This window comes from Rhinopithecus roxellana, chromosome 18 (assembly GCF_007565055.1).
Source record: "Rhinopithecus roxellana isolate Shanxi Qingling chromosome 18, ASM756505v1, whole genome shotgun sequence".
Lineage (NCBI taxonomy): Eukaryota > Metazoa > Chordata > Mammalia > Primates > Cercopithecidae > Rhinopithecus > Rhinopithecus roxellana.
Genome location: NC_044566.1, coordinates 13,018,181 through 13,035,965, shown reverse-complemented (window position 1 = coordinate 13,035,965; position 17,785 = coordinate 13,018,181).

Genomic DNA, 17,785 nt, shown 5'->3' with positions numbered 1-17,785 from the left:
AAGAAAGAAAGAAAGAAAGAAAGAAAGAAAGAAGGAAGGAAGGAAGGAAGGAAGGAAGGAAGGAAGGAAGGAAGGAAGGAAGGAAGGAAGGAAGGAAGGAAGGAAGGAAGGAAGGAAGGAAGGAAGGAGAAAGAAGGAAGGAAGGAAGGAAGGAAGGAAGGAAGGAAGGAAGGAAGGAAGGAAGGAAGGAAGGAAGGAAACTATTGTTACAATACAAGGTTTTATAATTACCTGATTATTTATCTTTATTGAGATCTTTATTTCTTCACGTAGCTTCTACTTACTGTCTAGTGCTCTTTTATGTCTTCTTTTTCTAAATTTATTTTTGTCTTGTTTTTCTGAGAAAATCTCGCTGTGTCACCCAGGCTGGAGTGCAGTGGCTCAATCTTGGCTCACTGCAACCTCCACCCCCAGGGTTCAAGCGATTCTTGTGCCTCAGCCTCCTGAGTAGCTAGAATTACAGGCATATGCCACCACACCTGGCTAATTTTTGTATTTGTAGTAGAGATGGGGTTTCACCATATTGGCCAGGCTGTTCTTGAACTCCTGACCTCAAGTTATCCACCTGCCTTGGCCTCCCAAAGTGCTGGGAATACAAGTATGAGCTGCAGTGACTAGCCTAGTGTTCTTTTATTTCAGCCTGTGAAACTCCCTTGAGCATTTCTTTCAGGGCTTGTCTAGTGGTAATAAACTTCTTTAACTTTTGTTTATCTTGAAATGTCTCAATTTGTCCCTAATTTTTGAAGCACAGTCTTGCTCGACATAGGACATATGATTGATGGTTTTTCCTTTTAGCAATTTGAATATATCAGCCATGTGCCTTCTGGCCTCTAAAGTCTCTGATGAGAAATCTACACATAATCTAATTATGGATCCCTTGTCAGATGAGTTGCTTCTCTCTTGCTGCTTTAAATATACCCTCTGTGTCTTTGTCTTTCAAAAGTTTGACTATAATGTGCCTTGTTGTGAATCTCTTTTGAGTTCATCTTAATTGGAATTTGTTGAACTTCTTGGATTTTTATATTCACACATTTCATCAAATTTGAGAAGTTTGGGCCATTATTTATTTAAATAGTCTCTGTGCCCCTTTCTGTTTCTTTCCTCATTCCTGGACTCCCACAATGCATAAATTGGTTCACTTGATAATGTCCCATTGGTCCCTTAGGCTCTCTTCACTTTTCCTTCTCTTTTAATTTAATTCTTTTTTATTGTTGTTGTTGTTAGAAATGAAGTCTCACTATGTTGCCCAGGCTGATCCTCAAGCAGTCCTCCTGCCTCCTGAGTAAGTGGAATTACAGTGTATTACAGGGATAGATCATGGGCAATTGCATGGAGATAGTCTATAAGAGCTGGCCAATTTTATGATTATTTGAAGACTTGCATCAGGATAAACAGCTGCTTTTTTCCCCTTTTAGAACATGGTTCTTCTTGGAGAATATGTTCACATTCATTTTCTATGAAGTGCCACTCTTTCTGAAATTCTTTTATGATTCAGTATACACCAACAACATTCTCTATTATGTTTTCCCATCTTCTGTGCCATGTTTCTATGTTGTTTGAGGTATGCAGAAATCCATCTCATATGCACTCATATACAGACCACAGATTTAGTGGAGACAGTATCACTGAACAGCAACACCATTGCATAAGTGTCTTTGTTGTTGTCGTTGTAGACAGGGATCTCACTATGTTGCCCAGACTTGTCTCAAATTCCTGACCTCAGGTGATCCTCCTACCTTGGTCGCCCAAAGCAATGGAATTACATGAGCCACCATGCCTGGTCACATAAGTGTCTTTTTAAACTTCCATACACATAATTATTTTTTAACCAGTGAGAAACTTCTCTGGCTTCTGCAGGCAAATTAAGCTTTAATTAATTAAAAAAAAAAGAAAAGCTCCTAGAGTGTCAGACAGAAAGAATACCAATGCAGGAAAATGACGTGGTTTTGTTGTTGTTGTTATTTGGGGTTTTGTTGTTGTTGTTGTTTATTTCTTTTTTGAGATGGAGTTTCACTTTGTTGCCCAGGCTGGAGTGCAGTGGCATGATCTTGGCTTACTTCAGTCTCTGCCTCCCAGGTTCAAGTGATTCTCCTGCCTCAGCTGGGATTATAGACGCGTACCACCACAACTGGCTAATTTTTGTGTTTTCAGTAGAGACAGGATTTCACCATGTTGACCAGGCTGATCTTGAACTCCTGACCTCAGGTTATCTGCCCGCCTCGGCCTCCCATGTGCTGGCATCACAGATGTCACTTTTGGCTGGTTATGGTGGCTTCCGCCTGTAATCCCAGTACTTTGGGAGGCTGTGGTAGGAGGATTGTTTGAGGCCAGGAGTTTGAGGACAGCAAAATAGGGAGCCACCATGCCTGGCCTTTTTTTTTTTTTGACACAGAGTCTCACTCTGTTGCCCAGGCTGGAGTACAGTGGCATAATCTCAGCTCACTGCAACCTCTGCCTCCCGGGTTCAAGTGGTTCTCATGCTTCAGCCTCCTGAGTAGCTGGTACTACAGGCACACACCACCACTCCTGGCTAATTTTTGTATTTTAAATAGAGATGGGGTTTTGCCATGTTGGCTAGGCTGGTCTCGAACTCCTGACCTCAATTGATCTGCCTACCTCGGCATCCCAAAGTGCTGGGATTACAGGCATGAGCCATAGCACCTGGCCCTCTTTTTATATTTCTTAAAAAGGTGTTCAATTAGACAATAATTTTAGCTCTACTGAGGCTGGAGTGCAGGGGCATTATCACAGCTCGTTCCAGCTTTGAATTCCTGGGCTCAAGCAGTCCTCCTACCTCAGCCTCCCAAAGTGCTGGGATTATAGGCATGAACCCTTTTATTTAATCCCTTTAGGGTAACAGAAAAGAACGAAATTGTCCAGGCACAATCAGTGACCTTAGAGTCAGCAAGCAAGTAGTCTAAAAATGTTAAGATATAATTTTGTGCTGAAACCAATTGAGTCAGGTTTCTCTCTTGCAATTGAAAGAGTTTTGAATGATTCAAATATTTGCCATGTTAGATATATAACAACATGATTTATTTTCTCACCAAGAAGACCCAGGGATCAATATTTCCACTGAAGCAACTATTAGTCAAGGCTCTTTTGAAAATAACAATGAGGCCGGGTGCGGTGGCTCAAGCCTGTAATCCCAGCACTTTGGGAGGCCGAGACGGGCAGATCACGAGGTCAGGAGATTGAGACCATCCTGGCTAACACGGTGAAACCCCTGTCTCTACTAAAAAATACAAAAAACTAGCTGGGCGAGGTGGCAGGCGCCTGTAGTGCCAGCTACTCGGGAGGCTGAGGCAGGAGAATGGCGTAAGCCCGGAGGCGGAGCTTGCAGTGAGCTGAGATCCGGCCACTGCACTCCAGCCTGGGCGACAGAGCCAGACTCCATCTCAAAAAAAAAAAAAAAAAGAAAATAACAATGAACCAAAATCCAAATCAAACTGTTTTAAGGGAAACAAAAGGAATTTATTGGCTCACATATGTGAAATGTCCAGGGGTGAAAGCTTCAGGAATGACTGTATCTAGGTGCTGAAATTATACAGTCAAGCACTTTCTCCCTCTCTCAGCTTCACCTTCCTTTGTATTGATTTATTCTCATGTAGGTTCTCCCATGGTGGTGGCAAAGATGGACACTAGAAGGCATAGATGGCCACCGGTTTAGCAGCCTCCACTGAAAGAAATTTCCACTGAAAGAAATCTTAGTTCCAAAAAACTTCCATGTGTTATACTCATTGACTCAGCAAGCATCATGCAGCTCTGAAGAAAAAAAAAAAGCCCTGTGGTCAGAGAGATGCAGTGCTCTTTATAGCAGCAGTAGGCAGACAAATGCCTAGGCAGATAGGGGCAGGTCCCTGGAGAAACCCCACCTTCATCCTGAAGACAGTTTAAAACCTGAAAACCAAGCTACAAGTCAAATCCATGGACCAGATTGAGAACCTGTTTTCCCATTTGACATGCTTTCCTCTGATTGATTCCCCACCCTTCACCAATTTTACATATACCTACCCTTTCCTAATTGGTTTTCTACACTGCCATACCCACCTTTGAGGGGTGCCTTTGCTTTAGCCTTTCTTTGCATACTTACAAGCCAATCAGCATGCACTTCCCTATTCTGAGCACATAAAAGCCCCAGACTCAGCCCCACTGAGAGAGAAACCAACTGACGGGGTGGGGGTTGTGTGGGAGACCACCTCTGCATCCCTTCTCCACTGAGAGCTATTCCATTGCTCAATAAAGTTCTTCTCCACCCTCCTCACCCTTCAATTGTCAGTGTATTCTCATTCTTCTTGGACATGGGACAGGAGCTTAGGAACCGCTGAATGCATGTACATGCTATAACACAGGAGAGCTGGGGCACACCTGGCCCGGCCATGGGCTAAGCCAATGCACAAGCTAGACTTGGCCCAGGTAGACCGAGTAGGCAGGGCACCTCCTGCAGCAGGCAGCATGCCTGAGCAAGACCCAGGTGGCAGTTGCACCAGCTGGAGGACCCTGGCTGGCAAAATGACTGAGAAAAATCTTGCATCACTCTGGCTAAGCCTAGGTTACATGCCTGCCATAATTACCAGGGGTGGAATCAGCTTTACCCCAGTCATGTAGACTGACAGTGGGGAAGGGGTAGTTCTGGAAACCAAAATCAATGTGCTATTACTTAAACACAGAGAGAAAGAGACAGAGAGACAGAGACAGAGAGATAGAAAGAGAGGGGATGCTGGATAGGGAAAGTAACAAATGTGCAGTTCAATAATCTGACAGCCTCCCCAGTTCAATAATCTGACAGCCTCCCCCAGTACCAGCTCCTGGGCTGCATTCTAGTCATCTCTTCTTGATAATTATGTTCACTTAAAAGAAAGAAGCTGAGGCAAAATTAATGTAAGTAGAGAGGTTATTTGGGCCAGGCTTGAGGATTGCAGCCTGGGAGCATAGATTCAAGTTGTCCTGAATATGCACTCCAATTAGCAGCACTAAAAAGTGGATTTTTTTTTTTTTTTTTTTTTTTTTGAGACAAGGTCTTGCTCTGTTGTCCAGGCTGGAGTGCAATGGTGTGATCATGGCTCACTGCAGTCTCAAACCTCCTGGGCTCAAGTGATTCTCCTGCTTCAGTCTCCCATGTAGCTGGGACCATAGGTGTGTGCCACCATGCCTGGCTAATTTTTTAATATTTTGTAGAGATAGAGTCTCCCTATTTTGCTGGCCTCAAACTCCTGGCCTCAAACTATCCTCCTGCTTCAGCCTGGGATTACAGGTGGAAGCCACCATAACCAGCCATAAGTGGATTTTTGAAAGTAAAAAGGTGGGGGCAGGTGGTGGGCTGATACAAAGTTGTCAGGAATTCTCACTGGCTTACAAAATTAACATTGATTAGTGATTAGCTATACACTGTTAAACTATAGGGTATGGGTTATAGTGTCCTGTGTGACATCGTTAGGTTAATTTATTGCTACTTGTTGCAAGAGCAAGTAGCTTCCTTCCTCCTTTCCTTTCCCTTTCCCTTTCCCTTTCCCTTTCCCTTTCCCTTTCCCTTTCCTTTTTTTTGATGGAGTCTTGCTCTGTCCCCCAGGCTGGAGTGCAGTGGTGTGATCTCGGCTTACTGCAAGCTCCGCCTCCCGGGTTCACGCCATTCTCCTGCCTCAGCCTCCCAGGTAGCTGGGACTACAGGCGCCCACCACCATGCCTGGCTAATTTCTTTTTGTATTTTTTAGTGCAGATGGGGTTTCACTGTGTTAATCAGGATGGTCTCCATCTCCTACCCTCGTGATCCACCCACCTCGGCCTCCCAAAGTGTTGGGATTACAGGCGTGAGCCACTGCTCCCAGCCAATAGCAAGTAGTTTCAAGAGATGAATACATAGTTCAAGAGGAAAGTGGAATGTGATTTGTGTTTCACTTCATGTCTGTCTTAGCCTCATAATTTAAAAGAATTGGCATTCCCAATATAAGAGTTTTTTTTTTCTTTTCCCAATTTGTGTCTTAGAGCTTATAAAGCAGTGAAAATTCTTTTTACTTTTTATGTCCACCTGTTTATGTGAATCCAGGTTCATTACATATTTTGACACCAGACTGAGAAGTTTTTTGATGGTGGGATGTGGTGGCTCATGCCTGTAATCCCAGCAACTTTGGGAGGCTGAGGTGGGAGGATTGCTTGAGCCCATGAGGTCAAGGGTGCAGTGGGCCATGATCATGCCACTGCATTCCAGCCTGGTGACAGAGTGAAACTGTTTGAAAAAAACAAACAAACAAAGCTAAAAACAAAAAAGGAAAAAGAAATGCATTACTCACATTTTGAAGCTTTTGAAGAGAGCAGATCAGGTGCCTCAGCCAGTCCAAAAATGGCTTTGACAAAGCAAAAGCAAGTGGCCCTGGGATTACTGCAGTTAGGGGTGGAACCTGGGTGAGCATTCCTGCACAAGGACCCAGGCTTTGTGTGGCTTGAACTTCCCCCTACAGTGCCAAGAGAAGGAGTGCATGGGCCTTCTATCGGCTCACTCACCTGTGGGCAAGGGGGAATCGTGGAAGTGGAGCTTGAAAGTTTTCAGTGGTAGAACACCAAAAATGCAGTCAGGTTCTTCATAATATGGGGTCACATCTTAAATCCCACCCAGTTTTCTGATACCAAGAGATTCAATGCAATAATATACCATCCATTAACCAATGGATGGTTATGGAATTCTTTCCCTGGTGATTATAACTTTAAAGCATTTTTTTAACCCATCATCCTTTAGTTTATGCCTGTTTAATCTAGAAGGATGTGCAGGCACAGTCCATTCCAGAGAGAGAGAGTAAAGTGATTGTTAGCCAACCATAAACACATGCGGAGGCACCCTTCACTTTGTACTGTGGCACCTAGCCCACACAAGTGAGGAACGCTTCTGTTTGTACTCTCTCGCTGTCTATTATCCTGTCTATGAGCCCCTCAGTTTGTTTTTTATTTTGTTCTTCTGCCCCTCCTAAGATACCAGATTCATTCTTGAGACCAGCCAGGCAGCCTTGGTGTTGACCCACTAGCGGTGGGGCAGCTGCACCTGATCCTTAGCCTGTGTTACTGGACAGGTGTCAAAACTTTAAAGTAAAAACAAAACCCTAAACCCTGGCTGGGCCTAGTGCCTCATGCCTATAAGGCTAGCAATTTGAAAGGTTGAAGTGGAAGGATCTCTTGAGCTCAGGAGTTGGAGACCAGCCTAGGCAACATAGTGAGACCTTATCTCTACTAAATTTTTTTTTTTAATTAGCTGGGTATTAACTTTGAAATTTACTGCTTTTGGTCAAAATACACTCTTCAGCTAATGCTTTCTTCCAGCTGGTTGTCTTCTTGCCTGCCCTGTGTTGTAAAATGAGGGTCCCTGACTGCATTATCAAGGGGAAGGCAAGACTGGGCGGTCTAGTCCACCGGAAGGCCTGCTCTACTGTTGTCTTCACACAGGTGAACTCAGAAGACAAAGGCGCTTTGGCTAAGCTGGTGGACCAATTACAAGGACAGACATGCTGAGATCCGCCATCACTGGGGCGGCAATGTCCTTGGTCCCAAGTCTGTGGCTTGCATCACCAAGCTTGAAAAGGCAAAGGCTAAAGAACTTGCCACTAAACTGGGTTAAATGTACACTGTTGAGTTTTTTGTACATAAAAATAATTAAAATAATACAAATTTTACTTCAAAAAAAAATTAACTGGGTATGGTGGTGCACACCTCTAGTCCCCACTTCTTGTGAGGCTGAGGTGGGAAGATCACTTGAGCCCAGGAGGTTTGAGACTGCAGTGAGCCATGATCACACCACTGCACTCCAGCACCACTGCATTCCAGCCTGGACAACAGAGTGAGACCTTGTCTCAAAAAAAAAAAAAAAAAACCCAACCCCCTTCAAATAACTGAACGGACTCCATCTTGGCCAAGTGGACCCCAGAGTAACTTTGAAAACTAAGTTCTTGGCTGGGCATGGTGACTTACACCTGGAATTCCAGCATTTTCAGAGGCCAAGGCAGGAGGATCTCTTGAAGCCAGGAATTCAAGACCAGCCTGGAAAACATAGTGAGACCTCATCTTCACAAAAAAAATTTAAAAATTAGCTGGGCTGACTGGGTGTGGTGGCTCACGCCTGTAATCTCAGCACTTTGGGAGGCTGAGGAGGGTGGATCACGACGTCAAGAGATCGAGACCATCCTGGCCAACACGGTGAAACCCCATCTCTACTAAAAATACAAAAATTAGTCAGGTGTGGTGGCACACGCCTGTAGTCCCAGCTACTCGGGAGGCTGAGGCAGGAGAATTGCTTGAACCTGGGAGGTGGAGGTTGCAGTGAGCGGAGATCATATCACTGCACTCCAGCCAGGCAACAGCAAGACTCTGTCTCAAAAAAAAAAAAAAAAAAATTAGCTGGGCTTGGTGGTGCACACCTGTATCCCAGCTGTTTGGGAGACTGAGGTGGGAAGATCACTTGAGCCTGAGAGGTCAGGTCTGCAGTGAGCCATGATTATGCCACTGCAATCCAGCCTGGGCAGATAGGGTGGGCATCAGGCACACCTCCTTATATGCCCTCCCTCACTAACTATGATTAACCTTTCTTTCTTTCCTATGCACTTAGAAGAAACCAGCTCTTTCAAAAGATTCCACCACTGGCCGGGCGCAGTGGCTCAAGCCTGTAATCCCAGCCCTTTGGGAGGCCGAGACGGGCGGATCACGAGGTCAGGAGATCGAGACCATCCTGGCTAACACGGTGAAACCCCGTCTCTACTAAAGAATACAAAAAACTAGCCGGGCGACGAGGCAGGCGCCTGTAGTCCCAGCTACTTGGGAGGCGGAGGCAGGAGAATGGTGTGAACCTGGGAGGCGGAGCTTGCAGTGAGCTGAGATCTGGCCACCGCACTCCAGCCTGGGCGACAGAGCCAGACTCCGTCTCAAAAAAAAAAAAAAAAAAAAAAAAACTCCACCACTGATGTCAACCAATGGGGATGCTGCCTTTTCTTTTTTGACCTGGTAAGAGATCCAGTAGGGTTTTCACCTCCTCTGCTTCACATTTTGACATCAGAGCGCCAAAAACCCCACCTTCAGATCATGCCATCCTGGCCATTTTTTTGTTCACGGAACCGATGAAGGGGCATGATGCTCAGTGTTTCTCCTTTCATAAATATTCATGACTCCTCCTATAGCTTATTGAATATGTATATTTGGCCACACTGTCCAGCATACATTCCTGTTCCCTTTGCCCCTCCCTTGAAGTGTCTGTTTCTGGCTTCTGGCAGGAGGCTGTACTTCACAGTCTGTCAGAATGGCCACCTGCAGGCTGCAACCCTTTCTGAGAAATAAAGTTCTCCTTTCCAGATTTATGAACTGCCTCATTCTTTAGTTGACAATGTATACCAATGAAAAGATGGATGAAGACGTAGATAGTGGTAGCTTATCCCTGTAATCCCAGCACTTTGGGAGGCCAAGGTTTCAGGATCGCTTGAGCTCAGGAGTTCAAGACCAGCCTGGGCAACATAATGAGACACCATCTCTACAAAAAATGCAAAAATTAGCTGAGCATGGTGGCACGCACCTGTAGTCCCAGCTACCTGGGATGCTGAGGTGGGAGGATCACTTGAGCCCAGGAAGTCACAGCTGCAGTGAGCCATGATCGCACCACTGCACTCCAGCCTGAGCAACAGTGTGAGACCTTGTTTTTAATTTTTAATTTTTATTTATTTATTTTTAAAGACATAGGCAGCTAGAGTAATACAGAGATGAAAGGGAGATTATTCACACACGCTTCTTAAAATAGAAATTACTAAATTTTATTTTACTTAAAGTTAGCAGAAAATGACATATTTGTGAAATTAAAGGAATTTTTTTTACTACTAGAGATATTAATTCCCAAAAGAGTCATTTAACACTAAGAAAAATGATTATGGTTATAAAAACTACTAAATGGGCATATTTCACAGCACACACACAGACATATGCACGCAGTCACACACACACAACTCTAAGAGTGATTCTGTGTTTTCTAGGGGAGAAAATATAATTTATCTTCTTTCCCTCATAGGTTCTTAGTTGAAACAGCCTCCTAAAAATAAAGTCAGCAGAAGTTTGGCTGGGCGCTGTGGCTCATGCCTGTAATCCCAGCAATTTGGGAGGCCGAGATGGGTGAATCACCTGAGGTCAGGAGTTTGAGACCAGCCTGGACAACATGGTGAAACCCCATCTCTACTAAAAATACAAAAAGTAGCCAGGTGCGATGGCCTGTAAGTCCAGCTGCTCAAGAGGCTGGGACAGGAGAATCGCTTGAACCTGGGAGGCAGAGGTTGCAGTGAACCAAGATCATGCCACTGCACTACAGACTGGGCAACAGAGCAAGACTCCATCTCAAAAAAAAAAAGAGTTTATTAAGTCATTGCTGTACCCATCACACAGGAAAGGATTCTCAGTTCAAATGGATTTCTTTCTCAAGGCAGTGGCTTAGGGGCCTTGCTTAAATAGTATTTTAACAAAGACTCATAAATCCTATAGTGACAAGAGAGCATCTTCAGGTTTCCAAAAGGTAGGAAAATGTCAGAAGGTAAATCTATGGGAAGAGAAAATTCTCTGGCGCTTTTGTCTATGAGCTTATAAGCAAATCCTGCAAAAGCCTATCTTTAGGCGGGAAAGGCAGAGAGGAGGCAGGAAGACCTTTTATCTTTGTAAATTGCCGTCCTGCCATCAGGCAAGCAGGGGGAAGGGTAGAGTGTCCCCTGCCCTTTAATCTTCAGCTCTACAATCCCTAGTATATTACGGAGGAATATTTTGGTTTCTTGCAGTTTTAACCACATATTTCCACTTTTAAAGCATCCACTGACATCCTGGTACACAGTAAACCTTCCTCTTTGGTAGACTGCTGCAGAAATCGAATTCCAAGAATGTCTGTGAGGACTTCATCACTGTTACACTCTCTCCCACTGCTCCCTTTTGCTGACCTCTTTATTATTATTGCTTAGAATTCTTCTTCTTTTTTGGCTTATGGCTCTGATATGGCTGGAAGGTGCACTGTCTTAGAAGAGGAAAATGATAGCTTGGGATTTAAGCCTCATAAGGCCAGTATCATACATATTGTATTAGTCCGTTCTCATGCTGCTATGAAGAAATACCTGAGACTGGGCAATTTATAAAGGAAAGAAGTTTAATTGACTCACAGTTCCACAGGGCTAAGGAGGCCTCAGGAAACTTACAGTCATGGGAGAAGGGGAAGCAAACACGTCCTTCTTCATATGGCAGCAGCAAGGAGAAGTGCTGAGCAATGGGGGGAAAGCCCCTTATAAAACCGTCAGATCTGGTGAGAATTCACTCACTATCATGAGAACAGCATGGAGGCAACAACTCTCATGATTCAATTACCTCCCACCGGGTCCCTCCCACCACACGTGGGGATTGTGGGAATTACAATTCAAGATGAGATTTGGGTGGGGACACAGCCAAAGTGTATCACCAAACCATATCATATTTAGCAGGTTTGAGGGAAAAGCTATACATATTTATAAGGGGATTGGGTAAATACATATGTCACATACATCCCACATTTACTTTGAGACAAAGTTTTTGCATTAAAAAGAGATGGAATTTCTCTTTTTGAGAAAATGAGATATTGTTGAGAAATTCTTGTTGGCTCTTTACAACAAAAAGTGAACTACAGGATATACAGACAGTTTGTGCAAATTCTCTATAAGCTGCTGAAACTGGCCAAAGGCCTGCAGTAGCTTATCAGAAAAGAATGTTTGTGAGGCCTGTCCTCTGTCCAATCAGAGTTGTAGTGGTCTGGGTTGTAAATCAGAATTGATAGCTCCTATTGTTAGGGAGTTTAGCCAAAGGAATTTAGACATTTGCCATGCCAGTCAGGCCCTGAACCTACTCTGCCCGTAGGTAACTTCATTTCCTGAAGCTTTGAGTGCAACTTAGTTGATAAAGCGGTGTCTATTTTGGTCTCTCAGATCGCAAACTTTTTTTTTCTTTTTTCTTTTTTCTTTTTTTTTGAGACAGAGTCTCACTCTGTCGCCCAGGCTGGGGTGCCGTGGCATGATCTATGCTTACTGCAAACTCAGCCTCCTGAATTCAAGTGATTTTCCTAACTCAGCCTCCCAAGTGGCTGGGATTACAGGTGCATGCCACCATGCCTGGCTAATTTTTTTGTATTTTTAATAGAGACAGGTTTCACCATGTTGCCCAGGCTGGTCTCGAACTCCTGACCTCAAGGGATCCACCTGCCTTGGCCGCCCATAGTGCTGAGATTACAGGCCTGAGCCACCACACCTGGCTTCAGATCATACTTTCTTCCATGTCATTAATTTTTTTTTCAGCCTTGTTTAGTCTGTTTCTTGTTGCATCTCATTAATTTATTACATTTGTAATGTGGAGAAATATGAGTCAGTACAAAGAAGTAAGAAAGTAAGAAAAAGTAAAAATCAAAACCACAAAAAGCAGAACAAAGAGGAAGTCCAAAATGGTGACTATCCTCTGTCTGTGTAGAAAAGACTGTGAATTAGGGCACACCTCCATAAGAGAAGTCACAGGGAGCCACATCTACACACCCATATTTATGTCCTTTGACTTGCTTTTTTCTTCTTCTTTTGTGTTTATTCCTCTCCGCAAGTAAGTCACTGCACTCAAGAGAGAGACTGTTGGATAGGAGGGAGAAACAGGTGGTGTTCCTCTGGTGATCTTGGACATCAGATTTTTTTTTGCAGCCTACAAAACTGTAAAGTGAAGTTTTGGCAGTTCCTCAGAAAGTTACCAGTAGAGTTTCATGTGATCCAGAAATTCCATTCCTAGATAGTGTCAGTGCTTTTTTTTTTGAGTTGGAGTCTAGCTCTGTTGCTCAGGCTGGAGTGCAGTCGCGGGATCTTGACTCACTGTAACCTCACGTCTAGCAATTCTCCTGCCTCAGCATCCGAAGTAGCTGAGACTGCAGGTGTGTGCCACCACAGCTGTCTAATTTTTGTATTTTTAGTAGAGATGGGGTTTCACTATGTTGGCCAGGCCGGTCTCAAACTCCTGATCTCAGGTGATCTGCCAGCCTTGGCCTCCCAAAGTGTTGGGATTACAGGAGTGAGCCACTGTGCCCGGCCACATCTGGTGTTTTTACATTTTGTGGACATTTGTGTAAAAAAAAAAATTGAGTAGGAAAATTTGTGGAGCCAGAGATAGTGTCTTGTGCCTGTAGTCCCAGCTATTCAAGAGGCTGAGGCAGGAGGATTGTTTGAGCCTAGCAGTTCAAGACCAGCCTGGGTGATACTGTGAGACCCTGTCTCTAAAAAAAAAAAAAAGGGAAAAAAACTCATCAAAATATACAGTTAAGATCTATGCATTTCACTTTAAAATTATACCTCAATTTTTTTAAAAAGTAAAAGAAAAAAAATGGTCCATATTTTCAGCCAAGGTCAAGAAAGATCTGCCTTTGTTTCAGCTCTCATACCGTAAACAAGTGTGCTTTTTGCAGTATATTTAGTGCCATGCTTTTGCATTTTTTTGCTTTTTATTGGTGATTTTGCTCTTCTAAGTGGCCCTAAGCATAGCGCTGAAGGGCTGTCTTGTGTTCTTAAGTACAAGCGAACTCTGATGATAAGAAAAAATATGTGTTAGATAAGCTTCACTCAGGCCTAAGAGCAGCTAGCCTAAATAAACTTTTTTTTTTTTTTTTTTTTTTTTTTTTTTTTTGAGACGGAGTCTGGCTCTGTTGCCCAGGCTGGAGTGCAGTGGCACGATCTCGGCTCACTTCAAGCTCCACTTCCCAGGTTCACGCCATTCTCCTGCCTCAGCCTCCCGAGTAACTGGGACTACAGGCACCTGCCACCACACCCAGCTAATTTTTGTATTTTTAGTAGAGATGGGGTTTCACCATCTTGGCCAGGCCAGTCATGAACTCCTGACCTTGTGATCCACCCACCTCGGCCTCCCAAAATTCTGGGATTACAGGCATGAGCCACTATGCCCGGCTGTAATTTTTTTTTTTTTTTTTGAGATGGAGTCTTGCTCTGTCGCCAGGCTGGAGTGCAGTGACATGATCTCAGTTCACTGTAAGCTCCACCTCCCAGGTTCACGCCATTCTTCTGCCTCAGCCTCCCGAGTAGCTGGGACTACAGGCGCCCGCTACCACGCCCAGCTAATTTTTGTATTTTTAGTAGAGACGGGGTTTCACTGTGTTAGCTAGGACGGTCTCGATCTCTTGACCTCGTGATCCACCCGCCTCAGCCTCCCGAAGTGCTGGGATTACAGGCGTGAGCCACTGCGCCTGGCCAAGTATTTTTTCAAATTATCATTTCTCTTTAAAAATTTCTGACATTTTTTAATAACAAGATTTTTTTTTTTCTTTTTTGAGACAGAGTCTTGGTATGTTGCCCAGGCTGGACTTGAACTTCGGGCTCAAGAGATCCTCTATCTCAGGCTCTCAAGTAATTAGGACTACAGGCTCCTGGCTCCTGCCACCATGAGCAGATGTTCGTTTTTAATTTATTTTACATATATTTTTAAACAGATTCTCACTCTGTCACCTAGGCTGGAGTGCAGTGGTGTGATCACAATTCATTGCAGCCTCTATCTTCTAGGTTGAAGGTGATCGTCCCACCTCAGCCTCCGAAGTAGCTGAATGGGGACGACAGGTGCAGGCCACCCTGCTCCGCCTTTTTTATTTTTTTTTTGAGACAAGGTCTCTCTCTGTCACCCAGGCCGATTATGCAGTGGTGCAATCATGGCTCACTGCCTCTCTCTGTCACCCAGGCCGATTATGCAGTGGTGCAATCATGGCTCACTGCAGCCTCAACATCCAGGGCTCAAGCGATCCTCCAACATCAGCTTCCAAATAGCTGTGACTACAGGCACACACCACCACATCTGGTTAATTTTTGTTTGGTTTTTGTTTTTCTTTTTGAGACAGGGTGTCACTCTGTTGCCCAGGCTGGAGTGCAGTTTTTTTTTTTTCCTGTAAAGTAGTGATTATGACCTTATACAGAGTTGTCATGAAGATTGGACTTCTTGGCATCTAGTTTAAGTGATCAAGTTTCAAATCCCAAGTCTTTACAATTAATATGTATTGTATGTTTACATTCATGTTTTACATTCATGAACTCCTGACCTTGTGATCCACCCACCTCGGCCTCCCAAAATTCTGGGATTACAGGCATGAGCCACTATGCCCGGCTGTAATTTTTTTTTTTTTTTTGAGATGGAGTCTTGCTCTGTCGCCAGGCTGGAGTGCAGTGACATGATCTCAGTTCACTGTAAGCTCCACCTCCCAGGTTCACGCCATTCTTCTGAGCCTAGAAACTAATTCAGCACCAAGATATTTCCCCAAATTGCCATAAGAGGTCAGTAGGCAAGATAAGTATAATCTGTTTTACGGTCAAGGGTGGAAGTAAGAAGTTACCTGACTTGCCTGAAGCCACAGAGACATAAGTGAAGCAAAGACTGGACCGAAGTACATGTATAGTGAATGAACTGAATGTCTGAATTCATGCTAATAAAATGTATAACAATTTTTATTATCAATGATTATATCCTTCAAAATCAAGATGTTGTTTGACAATACAAAGATGACATGCAAAAGTACTTTTTGGTGATCAATGCCATTAATAGACTACAATCAGAAAGTTTTTGTTTTGTCTTTTTTTTTTTTTTTTTTGAGATAGAGTTTTGCTCTGTCGCCCATGCTGGAGTGCAATTGTGCAATCTTGGTTCAGTGCAACCTCTGCCTCTGGGGTTCAAGGAATTCTCCTGCCTCAGCCACTGGAGTAGCTGGGATTATAGGCATGCACCACCACACCTGGCTAATTTTTGTACTTTTAGTAGAGACGGGGTTTCGCCACGTTGTCCAGGCTGGTCTCAAACTCCTGAGATAAAGCAATCTGCCCCCCTTGGCCTCCCAAAGTGCTGGGATTACAGGGGTGAGCAATTTTTGTATTTTTTTATAGAGGTGGGGTTTTGCCATGTTGCCCAGGCTGGTCTCAAACTCCTGGGCTCAAGCAGTCCTCCTGCCTCAGCCTTCTAAAGTGCTAGGATTATAGGAGTGAGCCACCAGGCCCTCTGTTTGTTTTTAAAATCAGAGGTAGATGTTGAATTTTATCTCATGCCGTTTTGAGTCTATGGCCACATGATCTTAGAGCTTTTTTCCCCCTTCTTCTGTCCTATAGTTTTATTAATAGGTGTTCTATTTCTAGAATAAGCTCTAAGATGAACAATGAACATTTTTCTTGTTGCTCGTGTAGTTTCTCACTCGATCCCTGAAACCTAATTGATTATAATAATCTTATAATTATTGTTTTATCTTCATGTCACAGAGAATACTGACACTTTGTTAATTTGCAGAAGCTCACTTAGGTAGTCCATGTAATGGTATATTTTTCCTTTAACATACTGTTTTTTTATATTTTACTTATTTTTTTTGAGGCGGAGTCTCACTCTGTCTGGAGTGCAATGGCGCGATTTAGTGGTTCCATCTTGGCTCACTGTAACCTTCAACTCCTAGGTTCCAGCGATTTTTCTGCCTCAGTCGCCCAAGTAGCTGAGACTACAGGCCGCGCCACCACACCCTGCTAATTTTTGTATTTTTAGTAGAGAGAGGGTTTCACCATGTTGGTCAGGCTGGTCTTGAACTCCTGACCTCAGGTGATCCAACCACCTCGGCCTCCCAAAGTGCTGGGGTTACATGTGTGAGCCACTGCGCCTGACCTAATATACTGTTGAATCCGATTTTACCACGTTTTATTCAGTATTTTTGCATTTATATTTATAAATTAGATCGTGCCCTGTTTTTTTCAGTTTTATTTTTCCTTTTTGTTGCTCTCTTTGCCAGGTTTTGGTATCAGAATTGTGTTTGCTTCCACAACGAGTTGAAAAAGCGTTGATTTGCTTTCATTATTCCAAAATTTTAATAAATTATAACAGCCAATTCCAATTCCAAGTGCATCTGACTACTCTGATGGATTCCTGTGGCATCTGGGTCTCTATGATGAAGTCCTCCCTGGCACAGGCTCCTATATGGGAGCTTGGGGGACATCTGCAAGTATCAGCTCACACTGCGGCCACTGATGGCTTGGGGGACCCTCACGGTGCCTTAAAACTCTTGCCTAGACAACTGTCACGGGAACCTCTCGCACTACATGCCTCCCTCTTCTCTTTTTTTTTTTTGAGACGGAGACTTGCACTGTCGCCAGGGCTGGTGTGCAGTGGAGCAAGCTCGGCTCGCTGCAACCTCCGCCTCCCGGGTTCAAGGGATTCTTCTGCCTCAGCCTCCCGAGTAGCTGGGACTACAGGCGCGCGCCACCATGCCCGGCTAATTTTTTTGTATTTTTCGTAGAGACAGGGTTTCATTGTGTTGGCCAGGATGGTCTCGATCTCCTGACCTCGTGATCCGCCTGCCTCGGCCTCCCAAAGCGTTGGGATTACAGGCGTGAGCCACCGCGCCCGGCCTCCCTTTTCCTTTAAGTAGGAAGAAAAAAAAAAAAAAAATCCCGAAGGATGGTTTCAGTCTCTTTCAAGGTAGACCATACCTTTGTAACTACGTTAAAAAAAATAAAATCTAATTTTCCCCCCCTCTCCAAAGCAGCAAGAGGAAATTGGATCCACCGCCACGTAGGAGCCCCTCATGGCACCAAACCCGGTGTCTCCAGGGATGGGCGGAGACCAGCGGGAGGGCTTGGGCAGTGCGCGCTTTTCTCTTCCGACTTTGGGCCAAAGCCTTGTCTGGAGATCACAGTGTCTCGCTCGGGGATACGCCCTCCCTAGGCCCAAACTGGGTCCCCATTTGGAGTTCCCAGCCCCACTCCCCGCCGCGGCGCGCACATTC